At 56.0% G+C, this 21,374-nt stretch overlaps 1 protein-coding gene across 2 annotated transcripts in view; it reads left to right on the forward strand.

Annotated features, from left to right (window-relative positions):
• Positions 1-2,564: 2,564 nt before the first annotated feature.
• Positions 2,565-21,374, forward strand: part of LOC122388970 (dystroglycan-like) — a 39,751-nt gene continuing 20,941 nt past the window's right edge. The window contains exon 1 of one of the 2 annotated variants that reach the window (XM_043380570.1): positions 2,565-2,681. The gene's annotated coding sequence lies outside the window, so the exon portion shown is untranslated. The remainder of the gene's footprint in view (positions 2,682-21,374) is intronic. The other variant, XM_043380571.1, reaches the window with a different exon arrangement.

The following is a 21,374-nucleotide window of genomic DNA, read 5'->3' on the forward strand; positions in this document are numbered from 1 at the left end:
ATTCATGTCTGACAACCGTCTTCACGGATTCACAGGAGTCATGTACCTGGTCACCGACTCCACAGTACATGCAACACACAGGAGTCATGCACAGAACAAACAAAATAATCGAAACACACGTGAGTTATGTCTGATTACGCCCAGGGTGAGTTATTGTCTCTAATCTCGTCTCTTTTCTTTAGTACCTCGATGATCGATCATTTGCTTACTTTTATGTATTCGTCTTTCGGCTTTGCCTACGTATATGCTTTGTCTCCCGTCTCCGTCATATCTCTTTTTTCAAAACCTGTTAGTCGCCTATGTATCGGACATCGGTTTGGTTCTCATTTTTCGTTTAATGTCTGTCGTCTGTCATTTGTCGTCTCTTACTTATCGCCTTCCGTCTCTCAGCTCTCATCTCTCGTCTCCTGATTTGTGCGTTAAATTATTTTAAAAAGAAATTGCCACAGAGCGTCCTAATTGGGTCAGCTCAGCAGCAGAGTCGGCTGCTGGCTGTGCCTCAGCCGGAACTGACTCATGGTGATGAAGCCGCCATCGGAGCCGTGGGAGACAGCGAGAGACAAATGAGACAATGGGAGAAACACTAATGCGTCCAGAAGTGCAAGTTAATTGTCAGTACCATTAAAAGGCAATGATAGGCAGATAAAAACTTGGTGCCTGAGAAGGCCTTAATCATACAAATTTGATTTGAAATGTCTGTGTCTCACGTAGGTAAAATGAGCCACGCAATGTCATATGGGAAAAGGTATACCTAGTCTCTTTATTGATTTTTATTATTGAAGTTGGTGGAAGGCGACTCGCTGCAAATTATCACCTTCCAGCCAGACCATAAAAATAAAGGATAACTAAGCTGACCTGTTGTGAAGTGTCATTTAGAGAAAAATTTGTATGACCAGTGACCACCTTATACACACAGGTCGATAAACAAATGCACTGCATTACCACACCATACGTAATGCATACGGAGACGGCAATGACCTTTGGCGACAGGGCAGTGACAGCAGTTCACCCTGGGCTGACCGTGGCGAATTTATTGGAATACTGATCACCGACTCAACACCGAGCCGTGTCATGCTGGACACCAGGCGCGGATACAAGGGGGGGGGCCAGGGGGGCCATGTCCCCCCCCCCTTGGCCGATTTTTTTCAAAAATAAAATAAAAAGTTAAAAAGCTGAAAAGGGGGCCTCCTGAAAATAAAGTGGCCGAAATCCGATGAGTCTTTTTTTTTAACCTACCCACTTAGTTATTTCTCGTTCGTTCATTTATTTTATAATTCGTTTATTCATGTTGAGATGTTGCCTGAACAGCTAGATAAGCTCAATAGACGCAGTTTTTTTTTTGGGGGGGGGGCCAACAAGTGGGAAGATGGGGCCTCCAACAGGTGGGATTATGGGGGCCTCCTGGTTTCTAATGGCCCCTCCTTTGGAGATTTTCTGGATCCGCCCCTGCTGGACACCACCGGCTCCGGCTCCGGCTTCGGCTGCGGCTCCGGCCCGGGTGAGCGATCAGTTCCGGACCGGTCCGGAATCGAGGCCCGGGCCCGAACCGGAAAAATGCACGTGCCGAGCTCACCGGTCAAGGGCTGTGCACTGTGCAGATGGAAGGATTAGTGTCTGCGTTTGACGTGATGTGCTGCAGGTCTCTGAGGGCATTCCACTCGAATTGCGCCTTTCAGAAATGACAGGGATTCACATTCAGGTATACCTATAGCTTTATATCAGTCACTTTTTTCCGGGAAGTTCCGACCTCTCGCATGCGGTATAGCGAGTGCAGCTTATAGAAAATGCTGAGACCAGCAATTTATTTGAAAACAATTCGGAAACCGTAGGTAGAGAGGTATCCGACCCTCCCCCTTCCACCCCCACCCTCAACGAGACGGGTATTCGGGGACGGACATCCGCACTTAGTCCTGAGGTTTTCCGTGGATAGTGAAAATAGTTTTTTCCGCTGACACAAGCTGCAGTGCATTGTTACTTATTTCATATCCAAAGATATGAGCTATTATCCCTGATCCCAGCAAGAGCCGGACATCGGGGGATTCCTGGTGGGCTGTAGGAATTCCTTACTTGAGACCGACGTAGGTACATACCTAGGTACCTATATTGCACAGTATGATTGTTCATCAGCTATGGAGATGTTGATGATGACCCCTACCTACATGTGCGAACCGGGGAGGAGGAGGGGGCAATGACCGTATACCTAATGCATGCGGTGTAGCTGGGCAATGGAATGCTTCCTGCACCTTCTCCTAGCACAGCTCACCCCCCCCCCCCCCCCCCCCCCATCACTAGGCACCGAGGTATCCAGCTTGTGTTTAGATAAAACTTCCGGTGGAATCGTCACTGATTACTTTACCGGTACGCCTCTCCCATACACCCCCTCCCCCAGCCCCCTCCCTCCACCACACATCGTTCGACGACCTCAGGTCGGGGCTCCCACGACTGTATCACCCTGCCATCTGGCGGCCGCTACTCGAAGCACAAATCCCGGACAGTCGGCAGGTAGCGCCATGCGGCGGCGCCGGACCGAACTAGTGCTGGAAGGAGCCTGCGGGGAGCGTGCCGCGTCGCGTCGCAGTCGCGGCGCGCGCCGGCCGGTGAGGGGTTGGTCTAGTCTGTTCTCTTCGGAACAGGAGCAGCCCAACGTCATCCAGACACAGCTCACCGAGGCTCAGATCCAGGTGAGTTGATGGGGACAGGGAGGGGTCAGGTGTACCCGCCCAGCGACACGTCAAAATGGCCGTCCGCCGGCCGGGGCCGGACCGGTCACGGCGTCATGTGGCCAGGTGTGGCATCTGACCTTGGATCGGGGACTTTAAACGCCGCCTGGCGACTGGACCGTCCGCGCTGTGCTGTACTGGCAACTGAGCCGCACTGTCCGTATTGGAGCTGGGCTGTCGTCAATGCCTACTCAATCTAACTAGATCGTCAGAATCCGGACTTTTCCGGACTGAATCCGGACTTACGCCGTTCTGGTCCGTCCCTCGTGGTCGGGTCTGACTATGAGACCATGAGGTCAGTTGCGGGATGGGCTAGACCGTGGGGTAGCCGGAAAGGAACCCACAGTCCGCCCTGTCCTTTGCTCCGTGATCCTAGCTTGACCCGGAAGGATCACTGGAAGTAACACACACGATTGATCCGCTTCCAGTAAATAAGAACACCATTGACGGCTCCTTCATCTCTGACTTCTAACAACACGAGTGTTTACCTTTGCGATGTCTAATGGAGCTTCCGTGTATCCAGCTCTGGCCGGGTGACGTAAACATGGCGAAATTAACCGCCGTCAGTCGGCGGCGCTGGAGCTGTGACTGATGGTGTCTGATTTATCGCACTGGGGGCCGGAGTAGTGACGGTAAATAAGCACATCATCTTCTGGTCAAACCGAACTGATTGGTTTCCTTCATTTGATCTTTATCAATTTATCTTTATCTTTGATTGTTATTCGAGACGAAACGCTGATATATTTACGGGAAAATAACCGGTATTGCTCATATGCGATAGATTTTATAAGACCCCCTCACTTTCCGAGCCTTTTACCGCCCATGATTCTCGATATGGGTCACTCGCAGACTTTAGCCCTAATCAACTCATTACGTCCGCGCTAATCAACCTAGCCCGTCCAAACACTGGGCTAATAGTCACCGCGGCTCAGCTAGACACCCGTCGGTGCGCGCTGCTGCAGTGCAGCGACCAGTCATTGCAGACAGAGGAGGGGCGACGTACCCCCTCCCCTCTGAGCTACCGGCGCCCCTCTGCAGCGCTGGTGTCCGTCTGGGTGGTCTCCGTCCGTGCAGTGTTTTGATCGAAACGTTCATCGGATCTGGATGCTGTCTTGCATCACAAATGGCCACCGTCTCTGACCTGAGCAATGTCTCGGCGGGGTCACTGTCGTACCCATACCGGTGCCACCGGCCGCGTCCTGGCACCCGCTCCCTCGGCTGGGGTGGTCAGGTGACATGGAGGCGGCAGCGTTTACTGGCGGGCGCCGCGACTGCCCGTGCCGGTACTCGGCGGCGGTCATTGCACCCGGCCTCAGCTGAGCCCCGCGACGACCCGACGCCGCCCGTCGTCACCCGGCCGCTGCCGCCGCGGGTTTAGCGCCTCCACAGCGCCGTCTCTGATCCCGCTCCCCGGCTGTCCGGTCCGACTGCATGGTGTCACCGTCTGGACGGCCTGGAGTCCGGTGTTCTGTTGTTACTCTCACGCCGTTCTGTTGTGACTGACCCATGCTGTTCTGGTGTTCTGTTGAGACTGGTCTTCTGTGTCCTGTTTTCCTTTTGTGACTGTCCTGTCGTCTGCTCACTGTCCCACATCTCCGTCTGTGCCTGTGTCAGTCATGCAGCGTTTCTCCCTCCCGGCGTCCCTATTGTCCTGTCGCGCTGTCCCATTCTGCGGATATCCTGCTCCGAGGCCGGTTTGCGGTCAAACTCGGCGGTCCAGAGCTGACCCAGCTCCGAGCAGGTCAATCCACCGAGCGTCTGGTTCGTAATCCTCCGAGCCCCACTCGATTCTCGTACCGCTGCCACACCAGGGCAGCTAGCTCGACAGTGCAGGTGGACGGACACGCTGCAGACGCGACTCAGCTGGGCCACCTGACCTGAGTAGGTCTCTGACCTGTGACCCGGAACGCCGCCCGAACGGCCCGTGGTATGGCGGCTGCGCGCCTGATCAGGTGGCGCACCGACCCGCCGCGGAGCTGGGAGGTCAGGAGCCGCTCAGAGCCGGTCAGGGCGGGAGGGGCTGTGTCGAACGAGAGTAACCGGCTCCTCAGTACAGCCAGACACGCTGGATAGGGCGCCTGTGAGGATAGGGATATCTGATACCCGTCCAGTGCCTCCGGCAACCCTCTAATGATTGATTCCTGGAACCAGCTGCCGGCGGTCGGCCTCTATCTGGCATTGCTGCAATAATATACCAGCCGGCTGAACGATAATAAACTGCCAATCAAGGCCGGCATCCAGGCCGGGTGAGGCGCACTGTTTATTGTCGCGTTTGATGCGAGCTGTCCAATTTTTGCCGTCCTCTGGATGCTTATTTGTGTCTGCTCTGAAGTGGTTCGGGTCTCAGCTGGTGCGTGTTTCCATCGTGCGTTACTCGGCGCTCCCCTCCCCTCCTCTCGCCCCACCCTTCCGGCCAGTGACGGGGCGGCGCGGCATACCGGAGGCCATCGCTCAGCCCTGGCTCTGCCCTCTGCTCCCCTCCTCTCCCCTCCCTCTGCGCCGACACCGGTCACAACATCCCGATTGGAGCCGCGCGCCCTCCGCCGCTCTCTGGCTCACTCTCTGCTCTCTACTCTCTGGCCAGCTGCATTCCGCTCTCTGCTCTCTTCTCCACGACTCTACTACTCTCTGCTACTCTGCTGCTCTCTGCTCTTCTCTCGCTGCTCCTCTACCAAACTCCCACGCTCTGCATTCGAAACACAAACCAGCTGTGCACTGTGCAGTGTGCACGGCAGGTTTCCCACCCCTGTGTCGATACATATCCACCCTCGCGTCTTCTCCGTAAAGGGCACCCACCCGGTCAATTTGGACACCCACCCGCTATCCTCTCCTGACCCTGGTTCCAGCACGAGACCTTCGAAATCCAGCGGCACCCAGCGCCCACCCTCTGCACTTCGCATATTCGGCACTCGGTCCGCTAGCCTATTGTGCAAGCTGCACGCACATGTCCGCGCGTCCACCGTCCCGCTCGTCCACGGGACGTGCACACGCACTCGTGCACATTCGTTCACGCGTGCACGGTCGCCGCGCCGGTGCGCGAATCTCGTCATCTGGGCTGTGTTGAACGGTGCGGCGCGCCGGTCCGGTCGCTACCAGCGGCCGGAGGAGGCCGCACGGACGCAGCCGGCCTTGGAATATTGAAATGGGACAGATGGCTGATGATCGTGGATGATGTTTGGTGGACGGTGACGGTGGATGTTGGACGGGGAGCAGCGGGCGGTGGGCGGTGGCCGGGCGGCAGACTGTAGACGGCGGGCGGCGCGGGCGGGCTGCATACCGCACTGGAGCCGTGGGCGGCGGGCGGGCCCGTCTCCGCGGCGCCCGGTGCCGTCCACCCCTATCGGGCGGAGGCCCCAGTCGGCCGGCGGCGGCCACTGTGTTTATGCCGGGCGGCTGGTGGCCGGTGCCGGCGTTATTTACCACTATACTGAGGTCGTCACGACCGTCCCCCGGTCATGTGGCCGAGCTGCCGTCTCGTTTAATGTGTATGCATGATGGCCGTCCCACGCGAGTGGATCTTATAATGGGAGAGAGATCTCAACGAAGCCAGCGATGTGACGCTGCGTTGGGATGGTTTGTCCGCCACGCGCATTTTAACGTGCAGAGAGGAACACACGTGTTGTTTTCACTCTGCTGCTCAGCTCGCTATTACCAAATAAGGAATTGTCAGTTACCAAATGATGTATTTGTGTGGAACTGATTTAGATATACTAAATACCAAACTAGTTGTGTCTCATTTGTCCCCGGGGAGCCGGGATTGTTGACGTCTTGCGGCTGCCGCCGTGGCCACGGACATGCCATTCTGCAGTAAACAGACGGTGCCGGCCCCACCGGCGGCAGATGGACGGCTTCAGCCCAGCCAAGGCCGGCGCCCGCGCACTGGGTGGGACGTTTCACCCATGGGGACTGCAATGGGGGCAAAAAGAGCACTGCCCTCTTATTGAAAAACGCCCTGAATTCCTTTCTGTATTTACTCCTAGATGGCACGTTTACCTACCTATATTTCTCAATTTCAGTGACCGTCTAAAATAGGTATTTAGTTATGTGAAAATGAGCTTTGATTAACGTTAGGTTTTAATTTTTCTGAATACGTTTGGTGAGAGAGTTCTTCGGAGTTCTGTTTTCCGTTGTGTGGCGCTCTAAGGCGAGACGAAACCAGAACTGACCTTTACCAACGCTCCGGCCACTTCCCAGAACGCCCTCAATGTGCGGTCCATGTTATGGGCGGCTGTTCGAGACCGCATTGTCCATGTAAACTGTTTGCAGTTTCACGTGCAGCCGTGCATGGGTTATATTCGTTACTTGTTCTCAGGCATGTCGGGCTGTCTAAATGAGTAAATTCATTTGATTCGGTCCTGATTTAGTGCCGTCACCTTCAATTTTCACCGGCTGGTGAGCCGCGACATCTAAACGCACGCTTCGCTGCAACAGCCACCGTCCTGTGGCTGTGGCTCTCCACATCAAACACCTGGCTGGGATGAAGACGAGCCGACCACATCTGGGTCCCATACGGCTCTCACGGACCGCGGGCCGCCCTCGTTTGAGCCCGGCCGACGCGCCACGGGGCAGCCTCCATTCCCCCACCCACCCCGGAATCCGGCCTCATCCGGAATCCGGCCTCCCGGTAACCATGGTAACCGACCCCCGAGGTCCGGGCTATGCCTTATTGGTCGGTAGCTGAGGAACTGGTCAGCTACGCCAGATGGCGGCCACCGTCCGTCGTGATGCACCGTCACAGCTCTCCATCGAGACGTGACGTCCGTGCGCCACCTCACTCTGTTTGTCGTGCAACCGGAGGACCTGTGTGTTTTCCGGCTGCGGCCAGCTGTGTTTGGTGACCGGCCGGCCTCATGTGGGCTGGAATCCGGTCCGGTCCGGTTCTGTACCGCTGGATTTACCCGGGGAGTGCCGCCGCTGTCTGTGTTTGACACAGCTGATCCCTGGGACGAGACAACACCCGTCCGCCCCTCCCTCTCTGCCGGTACCGGCGGCGCGTCTGTGGACGGCTGCGACCCTCCCCGACACACCACGCCGGGCGGGTCGGCCGTCCGCGCCGGCCAGGAATGCCCGCCGGTGCTGACGTCACCGCCGCCGGCCGATGAGGTGTTTGTGTGGTCGTGGGCGGCGGGGCCGTGCATGTGACACTGCACAGTGCGCGGTGTGCACGGTGCACGGCCGGCCGGAGGTCCGGCAGCCCCTCCCCTCCACTGCTACCATACCCTCCACTCCTCCCCTCCGCTCCTACCCCTGCTTCGTGTCATTGCCGCCTACCCATGCAGTCATCTGTGATAGAGCTCACCCAGCCGTGTTTGTTTCGCAAGCTGAGCTACCTCCGGCCCGTTCCCTTTGTGCACCCCGACCCCGCGCGGCCCATCCCCGGTGTGCCCCCGGACGGCCTGCCCTGCCTGCTCAGTTCCATTTCCTTCTTGTTCGTTCCTTTGTCGACTTTTGCATCATCCCGTATTTGCAGCTTCTCTCTCCTTGAACCCTATGTTTAAATCAGAATGACTAGATCAGGCTCATGTTCGTGAGTCATGCTCCGACCTGAAAGTCTGTGCCTATACCCATAACCCGCCGCCCACTACCCAGCTGCGCGGCACGCCTCGGCGCGTGGGCCGTGCTGCCGCTCACGAATCCGGACTCGCAGCGTGGGTGCTGGGTGGTGGGTAGCGTGGGTGGATGTGACCCAGCGGGTTACATACACACGCCCGTTCAGTGCATCTTACGGGATCATGCGCCTGATCATATACAGCGGGTTATACGGCCGGCCACACGGCGGAAAATACACACCACTGGTCACCGAGCTGGTCATATACCCGGTCACACTGCGGGCTATAATGACACACATGGTGTAAAGGGTTGTCTTCTCCAATTCAACCTGTATTTGTCGAGCGACCTCACACACCACCGTGCAGTCACATCGCTACGACTCGACTCCCCCTCTGTCCCGTCCGACGCGCCGGCATGGCCCCGAAACTGGGACGAACGGCCGCCGGGACCGCTCCGACGCCAGATGTGCCCCTCCGTCCACACCGGAGGGGACGGGGCAGACGGCGGCCGGCCGACGCTCCCCGCGGCGCCGAGGCGACAGCCTCCAAAACCCGACTCTCACACTACACCTTCCCCTGATTCTCAAGAATCAACAACTGAAATTTTAACACAAACACGCACACAACCAGCCAAGCAATCCTAAGACATTCTCTTAAACGCTCCTAATCATCAGTCCACGTACCTTCCCCAATCATTTAAGAATCTTTTTTTACGTGCAGCGCCCGGCATGAAGAAATGCACTTGGCCAGGCTCACCAATTTTGTCACGGACCACAGATGCCACGAAACTACCAGCTCTCTCATTCAACCACTTGCCCTGTCCTGTCCATCAACGGCACACACAAAATCAATTGGTCACCTTAAATCAAATGCACGCAAAAACCACGAGCTCACAAACAATCCGACACGTATCCTAAAAAGTCCCGGTCACTACCACCACACTGCACTGGAAATTCCTGTGGAATTTCCAGTGCAGTGCCGGCGACTGCCACCACACAGCCCTCCCGTGGACTTTCCAGTGCAGTGCCGGCGACTGCCACCACACGGCCCTCCTGTGGAATTTTCAGTGCAGTCCCGGCAACTGCCACCACCTCCACAGCCCACCGGCTGCCACCACCTCCAAAGCCCCACCGGCTGTCACTCCCACAGCCCCACCGGCTGCCAATCCCACAGCCCCACCGGCTGTTACTCCCACAGCCCCACCGGCTGCCAATCCCACAGCCCCACCGGCTGTCGCTCCTCCACAGCCCCACCGGCTGTCACCTTCACCGCTGCGAGCATCACTCGCCAGCGCACTCACTGCGAGCATCACTCGCCAGCGCACTAACAGCGAGCATCACTCGCCAACACGTTCACTACAAGCACCACTCGCCAGCGCACTCACTGCGAGCATCACTCGCCAGCACCCTCACTGCGAGCATCACTCGCCAGAGCATTGCACAGAGCGGCCCAGCCGCTCAGTGTCCGGTTAGTCCAGTGGCACTAGGTTCTTCCGCCGGTCGCAGTCCACCTCGCCGTATCTGTCGATCCTCCCGGCCGGCTGTATCCTCCAACGGCCAGTCTAGCAGCAGCCACCGGGACAGACGAGGTGACGGGCAGGGTCCACGGCAGACGCCACGGCTCCTGGGCGACCCCTGCTTCTCACTGCCTCGACAGCTCCGTTGCAAGTCGTTGCAAGCGGTGCCGATCACTGCCGCGGCACTGCACCATCGCTCTCTTCAGGCATGTTGCCGAAATAGCTTGTAAAGGGTTGTCTTCTCCAATTCAACCTGTATTTGTCGAGCGACCTCACACACCACCGTGCAGTCACATCGCTACGACTCGACTCCCCCTCTGTCCCGTCCGACGCGCCGGCATGGCCCCGAAACTGGGACGAACGGCCGCCGGGACCGCTCCGACGCCAGATGTGCCCCTCCGTCCACACCGGAGGGGACGGGGCAGACGGCGGCCGGCCGACGCTCCCCGCGGCGCCGAGGCGACAGCCTCCAAAACCCGACTCTCACACTACACATGGTCACACGGGAGCGCGGTGCTGGCCTGCCAGGTCACGCCCGCGGCGCGGACGTGTTGTCAGCCGGATCTCGCCACGAGTTGACGCCACTTTTGTCAGCGCCACGTACTCGTACGTCAGCGGGTCAGCACGTCAGCACCAGATGCCGGGCTGGGCCGAAAAACTCGGCTACGTGTGGGAAGACTGGGGGGAGGGCTCAGGTCGGTCGGCGACACCTCTCGGGCCGCCGCCAGTATACGATCTGAGGTCATAAATCGCGCCCAGATGCGGGGCAATGAACACCAGCTGTGCCCTGGGGGTGCCATGGTGAGCAGCGGCCTTTGTTGGGGAGGGATGCCGGTTCGCACGGCGGGGAGGACAGACGGGCTCTGTCTGTGCAGAGCGCTGTTGCTGGGGAGAGGGGCGCGACTGCCGGTCGGCGACTGCTGCTCCTCCGTCGTCGTCCCAGCTGGGCTCTGCCGTCCACCCGCCCCCAGATGAGCGCCCCGCAGAGAGCGCTCATTAGACGACGGGCGACCTGACACTGGCCTTGAGGGGTGAAACTCGCCAGCCGTGGGAGGGGATGATGTGATGGTGTTATAGGGATGATATGTGAGGGCGTGCAGGGAGAAACACCCCGGCCTGACGGTACGAGCTTCTGTTCCCGGCAGGCTAAATAAAGCAGTTCGCAATAAAGGAACCTGTCCACGTCAGGGTCAGTCCATGTTCGGTCGCATTTGTGACGTCAGAGGCCGCGGTGCGCCAATGGGCCTGACCTGATTTGGGGGCAGGTAAGCACGAGACTGCCCGCAGAGAGGTCCGGAGCGAACCGGAGTAGACCGGCGCGCACAGTCGGCGCCGCTGCCAGCCACGCGGCTTTCAGGGCGACCAGCGTGGCATGACGCACCTCTCCGTCCCTCTCTCCTCTCCTCCGTTCCTCTCCTCTCTTCCTCCGCGGTCTCAGTGCCGTACCGTCGGCTGCCGGCGGGGCGGCTCTGATGGAAATGAGCTCTGCAGTGGCGCAGCCAGGGGGGGGTCAGAGGGTCAGCTGACCCCCCCGAAATTTCTGTCAGGGGCCCGCTCGAGAGAGAGAGTGAGAGAGAGAGAGAGAGAGAGAGAGAGAGAGAGAGAGAGAGAGAGAGAGAGAGAGAGAGAGAGAGAGAGAGAGAGAGAGAGAGAGAGAGAGAGAGGAGAGAGAGAGGTCCTAATCTAATCGGACGAGCCCGCTTCGAGAAATGCCCACTGCGACACCTCGGGTGAGGGGTCGGCCTGGGGCCCCAGGTGGACAGGGCCCGGGCCCCCAGGAGAACGGGCCCGGCCCCCTGGGTGGATGGGACCCGGGCCCCCTGTAGATGGGTCCGGGCCCCCGGGTGGATAGGGCCCGGGCCCCCCGGCGGATGGGGCCCCGGTGGATGGATCCGAGCCACCGGGAGAACGGGCCCCGGGTGGACGGGGCCCGGATCCCCGGGTCCCGCGAGAACGGGTCCAGGCCCCTCGGGTGGATGGGACCCGAGGCTCCGGGAGAGCGGGCCCGGGCCCCCTGGTTGGAGGGGGCCCGGGCCCCCGGCTGGATGGGGCCCGGGCCCCCGGGAGAACGGCCCTGAGCCCCGGGTGGACGGGGCCGGACCCCCGGTTGGATGGGGCCCGGGCCCCGGGAGAACGGGCCCGGGCCCCCTGGGTGGATAGGGCACGGGCCCCTGGGTGGATAGGGCACAGGCCCCCGGGTGGATGGGGCCCGGACCCCGGGAGAACGGGCCCGGGCCCCTTAGGTGGATGGGGCACGGCCCCCCGGGTAGATGGGGCCAGGGCCCCCCGATGGATGGGTCCGGGCCCCCGGGAGTACGGACCCCAGGCCCCGGGTGGACGGGGCCCGGGCCCCCGGCTGGATGGGGCCCGGGCCCCCTGGTGGGCGGGCCCCGGAGCCCCGGGTGGACGAGGCCCGGAGCCCAGGTGAACGTGGCCCGGGCCCCCGTATGGATAGGGCTTGGTCCCCCATGTGGATAGGGCCCGAGCCCCCGGGTGAATGGGGCCCGCTAGGGTGACCCGCTTGCTTTGCAACGCGAATAAGGGGTATTTTCGATCGGTGGGCGTTTGGTTGGTCTTGTGTCTGTGGGTTATGTATCCATTACGGTCGATTGCCTTTTGACGGCTAAGCATTTTGGTTTTGGGAAAAAATATCCATCGCATCGAGGTGCTCGTGTCTGATAATAACCATGCGTTCTACTATAGAACATGCCAAGTGTATTTCATGACATAGGTTGGCGTAGGTTATTGAAGAGTGAAAGCCATCGATGAATTACTATGTAGAGGTTTGAAACATTTATATTCTTAAGAATATTGTTGCTCGTCATGCAAAAGCGATGATTGGACCTTGGTCACAATTGAATGCTCTTCCAATCTATGCCCATTTCAATTGTCAAACATACCAGGTTATGTAGCAAAACCCCTGTAATTAAGTAAGTCATAAGCAAATGCTATTTTCTCCGGCAATTTGCTCCACCTTGTTTTTGATCAATTAGCTTTTCACAATTTTCCCATGAGAGGCGGTAGGTACATTTCTCTTGCCAACAAGCGTTGTTTGAACCCGCTCCGTCTGACAGTCACCCAAAAATAGCATTAAGTCCAAAATCCGTCCAAAACGTCAATTTTTCAAGCATAAGTGCCCTCACGGGTGCACGTGGCGCGTGCCATCCCTGCACCGCACACCATTCGATAGCCCGTTCGATTCTCATGCACGATACTGTGTTCCTCGTGCCGATCGGACCCACGGTTACCGAGATACTGCACGGGGACCGGACCCGTGTCGGGCAAGTTGAGCCATTGTCGCCCATTTTTGCAAGCCGATTTATGCATGTAAAGTCTATGACGCGAATTTGCACTTTTTGAGCACGCGCCATGTGCTCACCACCGGCCCGATCGAGCTGTGACTCTTCACAGGCACGTTACCCATCCTTGTTCTATAAGTTGCGCGAATTTCAGCGCACTATGGAAGTTACGTCGCGATCAGCCGCTTTTTTACGCGAGTTCTTCGCGAAAAAAACCTTAGGGGGTTGCATCAACCCCTCCCCCCTGTGCCGGCGAGGGTTAAAACTTCTTACGAGCGAATTCACGTAATGAAGAAGAATAAAAGCACAATCTACTACAGCAGCCAATAGATGACTTAGGACAGGCACATGGGACTACTTTTAAATCTTGTGCGACAGAAGCAGGCAACAGTTCCGATTGCATATAATATGCTATGCATATTGCGGAATTGGGGCTCATATCGGACTCGAAAGATACGAAGTCATACGTCATAGTAACATATTTCTGTCGTGGTCAATTTGCGTAAAAAGTGAAGACCGGGTGATTACCGAGCTACTGTTCTATGCAAATTTTCTGATTCAAACTCGCTCAGGGTTATCGTGCAGGTAAAGGGGGCCCGCCCAGCAGAATGCGTATGAAATATGGAGAGATTCTGAAAAATGGGTGGGGGCCCGCACACTAGGGGGCCCGCTTTGGAAGCGATGACCCCCCCGAAACGAAATCCTGGCTGCGCCACTGGAGCTCTGCTGGGCCGACCGATCACCACCACAGACACCACCATCACCATTGTCGCTGCTACCGCTTACCGTTCCTTAGTTACGTCAAGCTGCATGGGCTTCCTGGGAAGGTCGGAGATCCGTCCGCTCAGCGTAGGTGGTGGATGGGGGAGGGGGCTGTAGGCGGGTGGAGAGGGGGAAGGTGGAAAAGCTGGAGGGCGGAGGCGGAGGAGGCGCGGGAGGCAGATTAGGGCCGTATAATGATGAGAATCGGGGCGGACTAGGCTGAGGCACATCTGTGTGGCTCGCCCTTCATGCACCGTTACGGGATTTACGTCCATCTGATCGATATCTGCCCTGTCTGTCTATTCTACATGCGGCCACGAGCCTCTGTAATCTATTGGTTTATGTCCGGCTCGACTGATATTTCCAATCACGGCTGATTTGATTCTAATCGGGCGTTTGCGTCTGCTCCTGCTCCCCGTTTTCTGTTTTCCTGTCTGGCTGTATCTCGCCGGCTGTTAATCTGCCGAGCTGTTGTACCCGCGTCTATCACAGATGTCTGACCGCCCGCTGTGCCGTGCACCGTTGGTCTGACGGACCGGTCGACTTGTTACGGCTGGCTGTGCGTCAGGTCGTCAGCGCCGGATAGGTGCTCGCCGGGACAGGTGAACAGACATCAGTAGATCAGCTGTGACGGGTGACGGGTATCGCCGCGTTCCGTCCGTGACGGGTGGCGGTGTCCGACCAGCGGGGGGGGGGGGGGGGTGACCGGGGTTGTCTCGGCCACTCTCCCACTCTGGCCGAGCTCCAGGGACGGACTCGGCCGGACCGGCGCGTCCCAAGGCCGTCACCGGATGGGATGACCGCTAGCACGTGCTGCCCTCGCCAGCTGACCGCCTCTCGCCGGGCGGGGGCGGCGGCAGCGGCGGCAGGGGCGGGGGCGGCCGCCCTGGAGCCGTTTAAACACGCAGGCCACGCACACGTTACGCGCATTACGCAAGGCAGCCAACAGCCGCGGCTCGAGCAGGCGGCACGTGCATTAGGCTATCGGTTATTCCGAGGGGTTGTGAAACGCCTTTCGCCGTGTTTCCAGCGACTGTCAAATTATGCGGTCTGTAGGAGAGTCGCGGACAGAAGGCACTGACGTCAGCAACGAGCTGAGCTTCTGATCCCGACCCGTTAGAACCAGACGCAATTGTGGAAACGGTGCGCCGTGTAGGTACCAACTTCGTATGCATGCGACGAGCATTTATCAGAGGTGACGCATTTTCTAACGGACTGCCTCAGTCTCCAGCCAGTACAGTTACTCATCCCTTTGATGGGGAATGTTCGACCGCCAGTCCTTGTCCTCAGTGTGTGCGCTGAGCGGGGCGGCCCCGTGGGGCGTTGACCGGTGGCGGGTCGGGGCGAGGGCGTGCGCCGCGCACCTCCGCTGACGATCAAACCCGTTACACGTCCGCGCCGCTGTTTTTGCCGTGGTGTGGCGATTCCTCTCACGGCGGGCGCGGGCCAAACAGGCTGCTGAGACTAAACACGCGCTGCTGTTTGTGTTCCATCTCGTCCTGCTGGTGACAGACGCGTCTGGCGCCTGCGAAACGTCCATTGTCAATCACAGACGGTAGCCGTCCGACTTCTGTGTCGTCTGAAGCGGACACAATAGGCTGAAAAATAGCGGGCTCTTTGATTTGTTGCGTTGTTAAATATAACAGCCTCCAGAAGGGACTTTCATCCAAGATATATGAAGGTTCAAGGTGCTGGTCATGAGACATGGTAGGTATGAGGTATGAACTATGAAGGCAGGGGATGACTCGGCTGTCACGTTTTCTATGTCTGTGCTCCCGGCTGCCGTGGTTAAGGGCCCCAGAGATAGATAGTTTTACGCCACTATCTGTGAGAAATGTGTCGGTGGGACTCACGTGTCAGGTTTTAACTTATTTGAGTGACAAAAATAAAGAGATGTGATATCGTCCAATCAAATACAGTCTATCAAAGATCAGTCGATGATAGTCCATTCAACGCCTTATTGGCTGTTGGGTGAATAAGTTTTCATGTCAGTTGTCAGCTAGCTTTGTGCGACACTTTTTAGATATTCTTTGGAAAAAGTACCCACTTGTTGAATGCTTAACGAATGAGCATGCCTTCTACGTATATGTCCTGTCATCTGTGCATTCTAAACAGTGATCGCAAATGAAGTCCCCATTTTTGTATCGATTGACTAGTTATAAGAATCTGTCAATTCACAACTTCAAATCAGTGATATTTATGTGAAGCGATGCATGTCCTCATCAGTAAGGGCCAATGAGGATTTCAGCATGATTTATACCGACGGATCGTCCATTGATTGTGTGAACGACAGCGGATCATTACAGGTCGTAACTGTCTCGTGACATGTACCGTGAACTGGCCACAGATATCCTAGCAGATAGACAGCTGCGACCGCCCGCACTCAGCTGCGACCGCCCGCACTCAGCTGCGACCGCCCGCACTCAGCTGCGACCGCCCGCACTCAGCTGCGACCGCCCGCACTCAGCTGCGACCGCGCCCGCACTCAGCTGATTTGAGACTGGTTTCTGCGCTCGCATGCGTCAAAGTGTGGGTGTTGCGATTTTGTTTCCTGAAAATGGCTAATTTTAACGTTTTCCACAGTCACAAAGGCACTTTGGATTCATATTCTCGCTGCCCGTTATCTTTTGCCATATCGCTTCGTGATATATCGTAAACCGGGTCATTTACCTCACATTCTAGTTCATCATTACGTAAACTTGGCGATACACTTTGCCAACTAAAAGCCGATTCGGATCTTCCATTCTATTGGAAAGGAAAGCGGCCGGTTCATCTGTTTTCCTCTTGATTTTCCTCCATCGGCCGTCACCTGTCTGGCTACTTTTTCTGACTCCACCCAGACGCTGTGTCACAATCGGCAGACGGGCTCAGCGCCCGTCGGACCTGGAATTTGTGCCGTTTAAACCCCTCAGCCGGTCCCTGGCGGATATATCGGGGCCGCACCTGCACTCTCAAGCCCCGTCATCCTCGTCCATCTGATCTGTCTGATATATAGGACTTTGGTCTGTCTCCCTCCGCCGCACAGTGGGCCAGGCGCATCAAAAAAGCGGAATTAAGTCGAAAATCAACTTCGGTGAAATTCCTGTAATTATGGGATAGAGTATTGTAAAAATGTCCAAAGTTTCCGAATAAGCAAGTTTCCTTTCCCCAATGTCAAGGCAGATAATGCTATAACGTCGCAAAGTAGGACTTACCGACTGGAGATGGAAATGACTGCTGTGTACCATTTTCCGTTCCCCCGATTCAAAAGCTCTCAGCGTAAAATCATTAAAGTTATTCCGTACAAAATTGCTTTAAAAAAACAGCCGGTATTTCTGCGCATGTTTCTCGTACTCAAGTTCCCGGGAACTATTTCATGCTTACTAGTAGCGGTGGGGTTTACAGTGCCTGTTCGGAACCGTGGTAGTGCAACGACGCAATGAATTTATATAAGGATATAAAGAAAACGTCACCGAACAACACGAAGATATTTGCTGCCTGACTTTCCTCAAGGTGTATAGCTTGCTGCCCAATGCAAATATTTTGCGCATTTTTGCGCGAAATGGACAAATAAGGGTTTAACCCTCGCCGCCATAGGCCGTTTTGCATCCCTCGACGGCACAGGGGGATGCGACCCTCCTCGCGTTTGGCCCCTAATTGAGCTAGAGCCTCGCGGAAAAAAAACCATCGTGTAGGTCGTCACGAGGCGAAGCCAACGGTACCCGGTTTTAAGGTCATAGGTCAAATGGTGACCTCTGAGGTCAGGTCAATGGCCGAAAGTCGGGACCTGTTAGAACGTCGTATAGTGTGGCTGCTAAGGGGTTTTTCGGGATGCTGATCACGAATATCATGTTAGTTTTGATCACAGATGATGTCTTCATGCATTTAGGCCAGGTCGGGTCAGCTCAGGTCAGGTCAACCAGTATGGGTCCTGCCGGGTATTCGTAGTAGGTGTCAACCCGCCTCTGACAGCTTCGTAACATGTTACGAAGGCACCAAAACTACTTCGTAAATGTTCAAATGGTTCCTAAATTCGAATTCAGCTCCAAAAACTAGCCCAGAAACATGTAAAACTCGAAAAAGTGAACCGAGGTCATCGAAGGTCAATGACCTGACCTGACCTTCAGGTGACCTTTACACCCACCCTAAAGCATGGGACCAACATCATATCACATGTTTGAACGCTTGAAACCACGAAAAGACTGCAAACGCGCGGCCAATGCGGCATAGTGCCCGCCTGTCCCAGGCATATGTGCAGCGCAGAAATTAAATAATGACATCATAGGTCAGTGACCTAGCGTAACCAATCAAATTTGAAAATGGATATCGGATTCGGCTTTAGCATGATATTTTACCCTGTAACGAATCATTTTTGGCACAGCAGCTGTGCTCATTGATTTAATTCCGCTTTTTTGAAGCGCCTGGCCCACTGTGCGCCGCCGTCTCTGTCGCCGTCGTTCCCTGTCAGACCCGGCGCCGGTGTTACCTGCCGAGCGGCGCCGCCCCACACCCCATTACCCGGTGTCGAGTTACCTGGGGAGCGGGTAACGTCCCACTGCCCCACCTGCACTGGGAGCGTGCCGCCACCCGACCCGACCTGACCCGTCACGCACGGCCGTCGACCGCTCCGTCCCACGGCCCACCCTCGTCCCACACCGGGGCGGCAGGTCATGGGGCTGCACTGAACCGTCCCACGGCTCATGGCGCATGTCATGTTCATTCAACGTGATCAGTGCAGCTCGCTCCCCTTCCCACCCTGACATGCGGGTATCAAGTTCCTGGATTCAGAGGATTATCACATTTCCCGCTATTCGTGTGGGCTCTTCACAGAATCGCGGGTCAAGTTCCAGTGGTCGAAATGGAACTTCGTCGTAATTCTCTATATTTCTTCAGATTGCGGGCAAAGGTTATCACGACCATCTTTGGTCCCGGAGGTTCTGAGCCGTCCCTATAACCTGGGGCCTGCACCGTTTTGGTGTGCTCTCCTTTCAGGAGAGCGGTCCACAGTCCCACAGAGCACACCCACAGCCCGGCACCCGCTGGTCCAGTCCGCCTCCCCCCTCCCAATGTGAGTCACGCTCGGGGGATGACGTCAGACGGGTGCAATGACGTGCTGCATGGGCTGGCCGCCGAATCAGGCCCGGATTTCTGATCCAGCTGATGCAGGGGCGTTTTTAGAGGCGCTCTGCCGCAGCTGTGATGGTTGTTTGTGACTGGCGGGCGGCACGCAGACCCGTTCTTCTACCTTCCTGAAATCGAGGGAGCTTCTAACTTCTTATACGCTCTGATGTTAAGCTCAGAAGCACGTTGAAATAAGGCATGGATGGGAGACGGGAGGGTAATATGCATGTGGGTATAAGTAGGCTATACATGTATGCAAGTGACGGTTGACCATTTTCTGTAAAAATGCAAACGTTTTATCATGTCAGCGAGCATTGGCCTCAATCGTGACCTCTGTAGTCTGCAGGTCCGTGGGAAATAACGGACTATCCGTGATTCCTTTCCAATCGATGCTACTCGTCTTCGTCAGGAGTTTTATATCCTATGGATGTCATTGCTTGGTTAGTTTCGCAAAAGCAAGGATGATAGCTGCCTAAAGCTGTGCAGTGTGCCTTTTCACATAAATTGTGTCAAAACTTTAATAGCCATTGTCAATTAACGCTCGCTAATTTTTATGTCAGGTACCGATACCTTGTCAGTATTTTTTCTGCAATTTCATATTGGCTGTCCTTCACAGGCTGTGCGCTATTTAAGTCGGCCTGTGGCAAGGGAAAAATGGAATGGAACCGGTTGTTCTGCTTTGTCAGATGGTCAAGTTTATCTGAGAAAAAAAAATGTGTGCATAGGTATCGGAGCAGGAAAGAATTGATACGGCGTTGGCTCCGATTTTTCCTGCCTAAACAGGTGGACGACAGACAGCTTTGACAGCTCCCCTCGAACAGTTTCGACAGATCACCGACAGCTCCACGACAGCTCCCCGACAGCAGCTCCTAGTCCTGACGGCCTCTGACAGCTTCCCAACAGCTCAGCCAGCTCGTCCCATCCCTCCCTGCTTCCCCTGCTCCCCGTCTACACTGTAAAAAATGTTTACTAATTTCGTAGTAGTTATCCGGCCACTTTTCACTAACAAAATGCGAGTAGACTTCACTAATGCGAATAGACTTCAAGCCTACTCGCATTTTGTAGTGAAAAGTGGCCGGATAACTAAAATATTAGTAAACGTGTTTTACAGTGTAGGCACTAGGCAGAATGGAGAGCGAGGACAGCTTTGACACAGCTGACATCGAGGTGCCAATCCCAAAGGCGCTTACGCTGCTCGTCATTTTGTCCTTTAATTTTCCCATAGAGAGGTAAATTGCGAATGGCTGTGACTTAAGTAGATTGAGCAATTGTGCGGTGAAGTGAGTATTTCTTGAAGCGAAATGCGACACGAGGTGCACTGCACAGTGCACACATTGAATTAACCCAAGAAAACTCTGAACTTTGCTTAGCCTCATACATTCCGCCTCGCATAGTGCACAAGTGAATGGTATTCCACCGAAAATATTTGTTATGTCGGTCTACCTGAAATCAATTGAATGTTCAATGATAATATTTGTCCTGATCCATCCGACACCACGTCGTCAGAGCTGATTGCAAATTCAGCCGTCCCTGAACAGATGGGTGTCATTATCACTGAGCCCATGTCCGGTCATCAGCTGAGTCATGCGGTCCTTGAGTGACACATAGCTACCCTGGCGGCTCAGTCTCCACCTTCACGGCCGGCCGATCGATATGTCGTCTAAGCAGTGAAGGTGCAGTGGCACATCCCTGACGCCTGTAGCCTGCTCGGCAGGGACCGCACCTCGTCCCTCCCTGTGATTGCGCCCAGGCCGGCCTGCAGGACACATTCCTGATCCGTGAGGTCATTCGGCCTCCACTGCCCGGTCGCAGGACCAGCCAGCGACCGGCGACCGGCGCCCGTCGGCCGGTGGGGCGCCGTGCTGGGGCGGACCACGGCGCGGTGGTAGGGGCCGGGGGGTATGCACACGGGCAGTTTTGGCAGGGTCGGACGGATTCGTGTACTACATAGTCCTCGATTGCTGCTGCTCCGCAAATACAGATTGGAAGGAGGGGAGAATTTTGAACACTATTTCCCATATAATAGCTTTTTAGGAAATGAATCTCATAAAACATTTGAGCTGTTTGTTAGGCCAGCGTTCTTTTTTACCGCTTCGCATGACATTTGAAATACAGAAAGCAAGTGCCTGGACAGGGGACTTTTGGGTATGGGTTAACCCTATTAGTGGCAGGCTCCTGGCTACCCCATATTAGTGGCAGGGGGGGGGCTGTTTACGACCCCCCCCCCTTGATATCTCGAGATCCAACCGGCCGATTTTCAAAATTCAAACGGCATTCGATTTGGCTCAACGAGATCTACATTTCTAAAAAAAAAAAAAATTAAAAAATGTCAATAGGGGGTAGAGGGGGATAAAAAACGGGCAAATTGCAGATACATTTTATACTGTTTATCACGGCCAGGTTTCAGAACCAATCTTAACGCAACTTT

Source organism: Amphibalanus amphitrite, unplaced genomic scaffold, assembly GCF_019059575.1.
Source record: "Amphibalanus amphitrite isolate SeventyFive unplaced genomic scaffold, NRLGWU_Aamphi_draft 000340F_arrow, whole genome shotgun sequence".
NCBI lineage: Eukaryota > Metazoa > Arthropoda > Thecostraca > Balanomorpha > Balanidae > Amphibalanus > Amphibalanus amphitrite.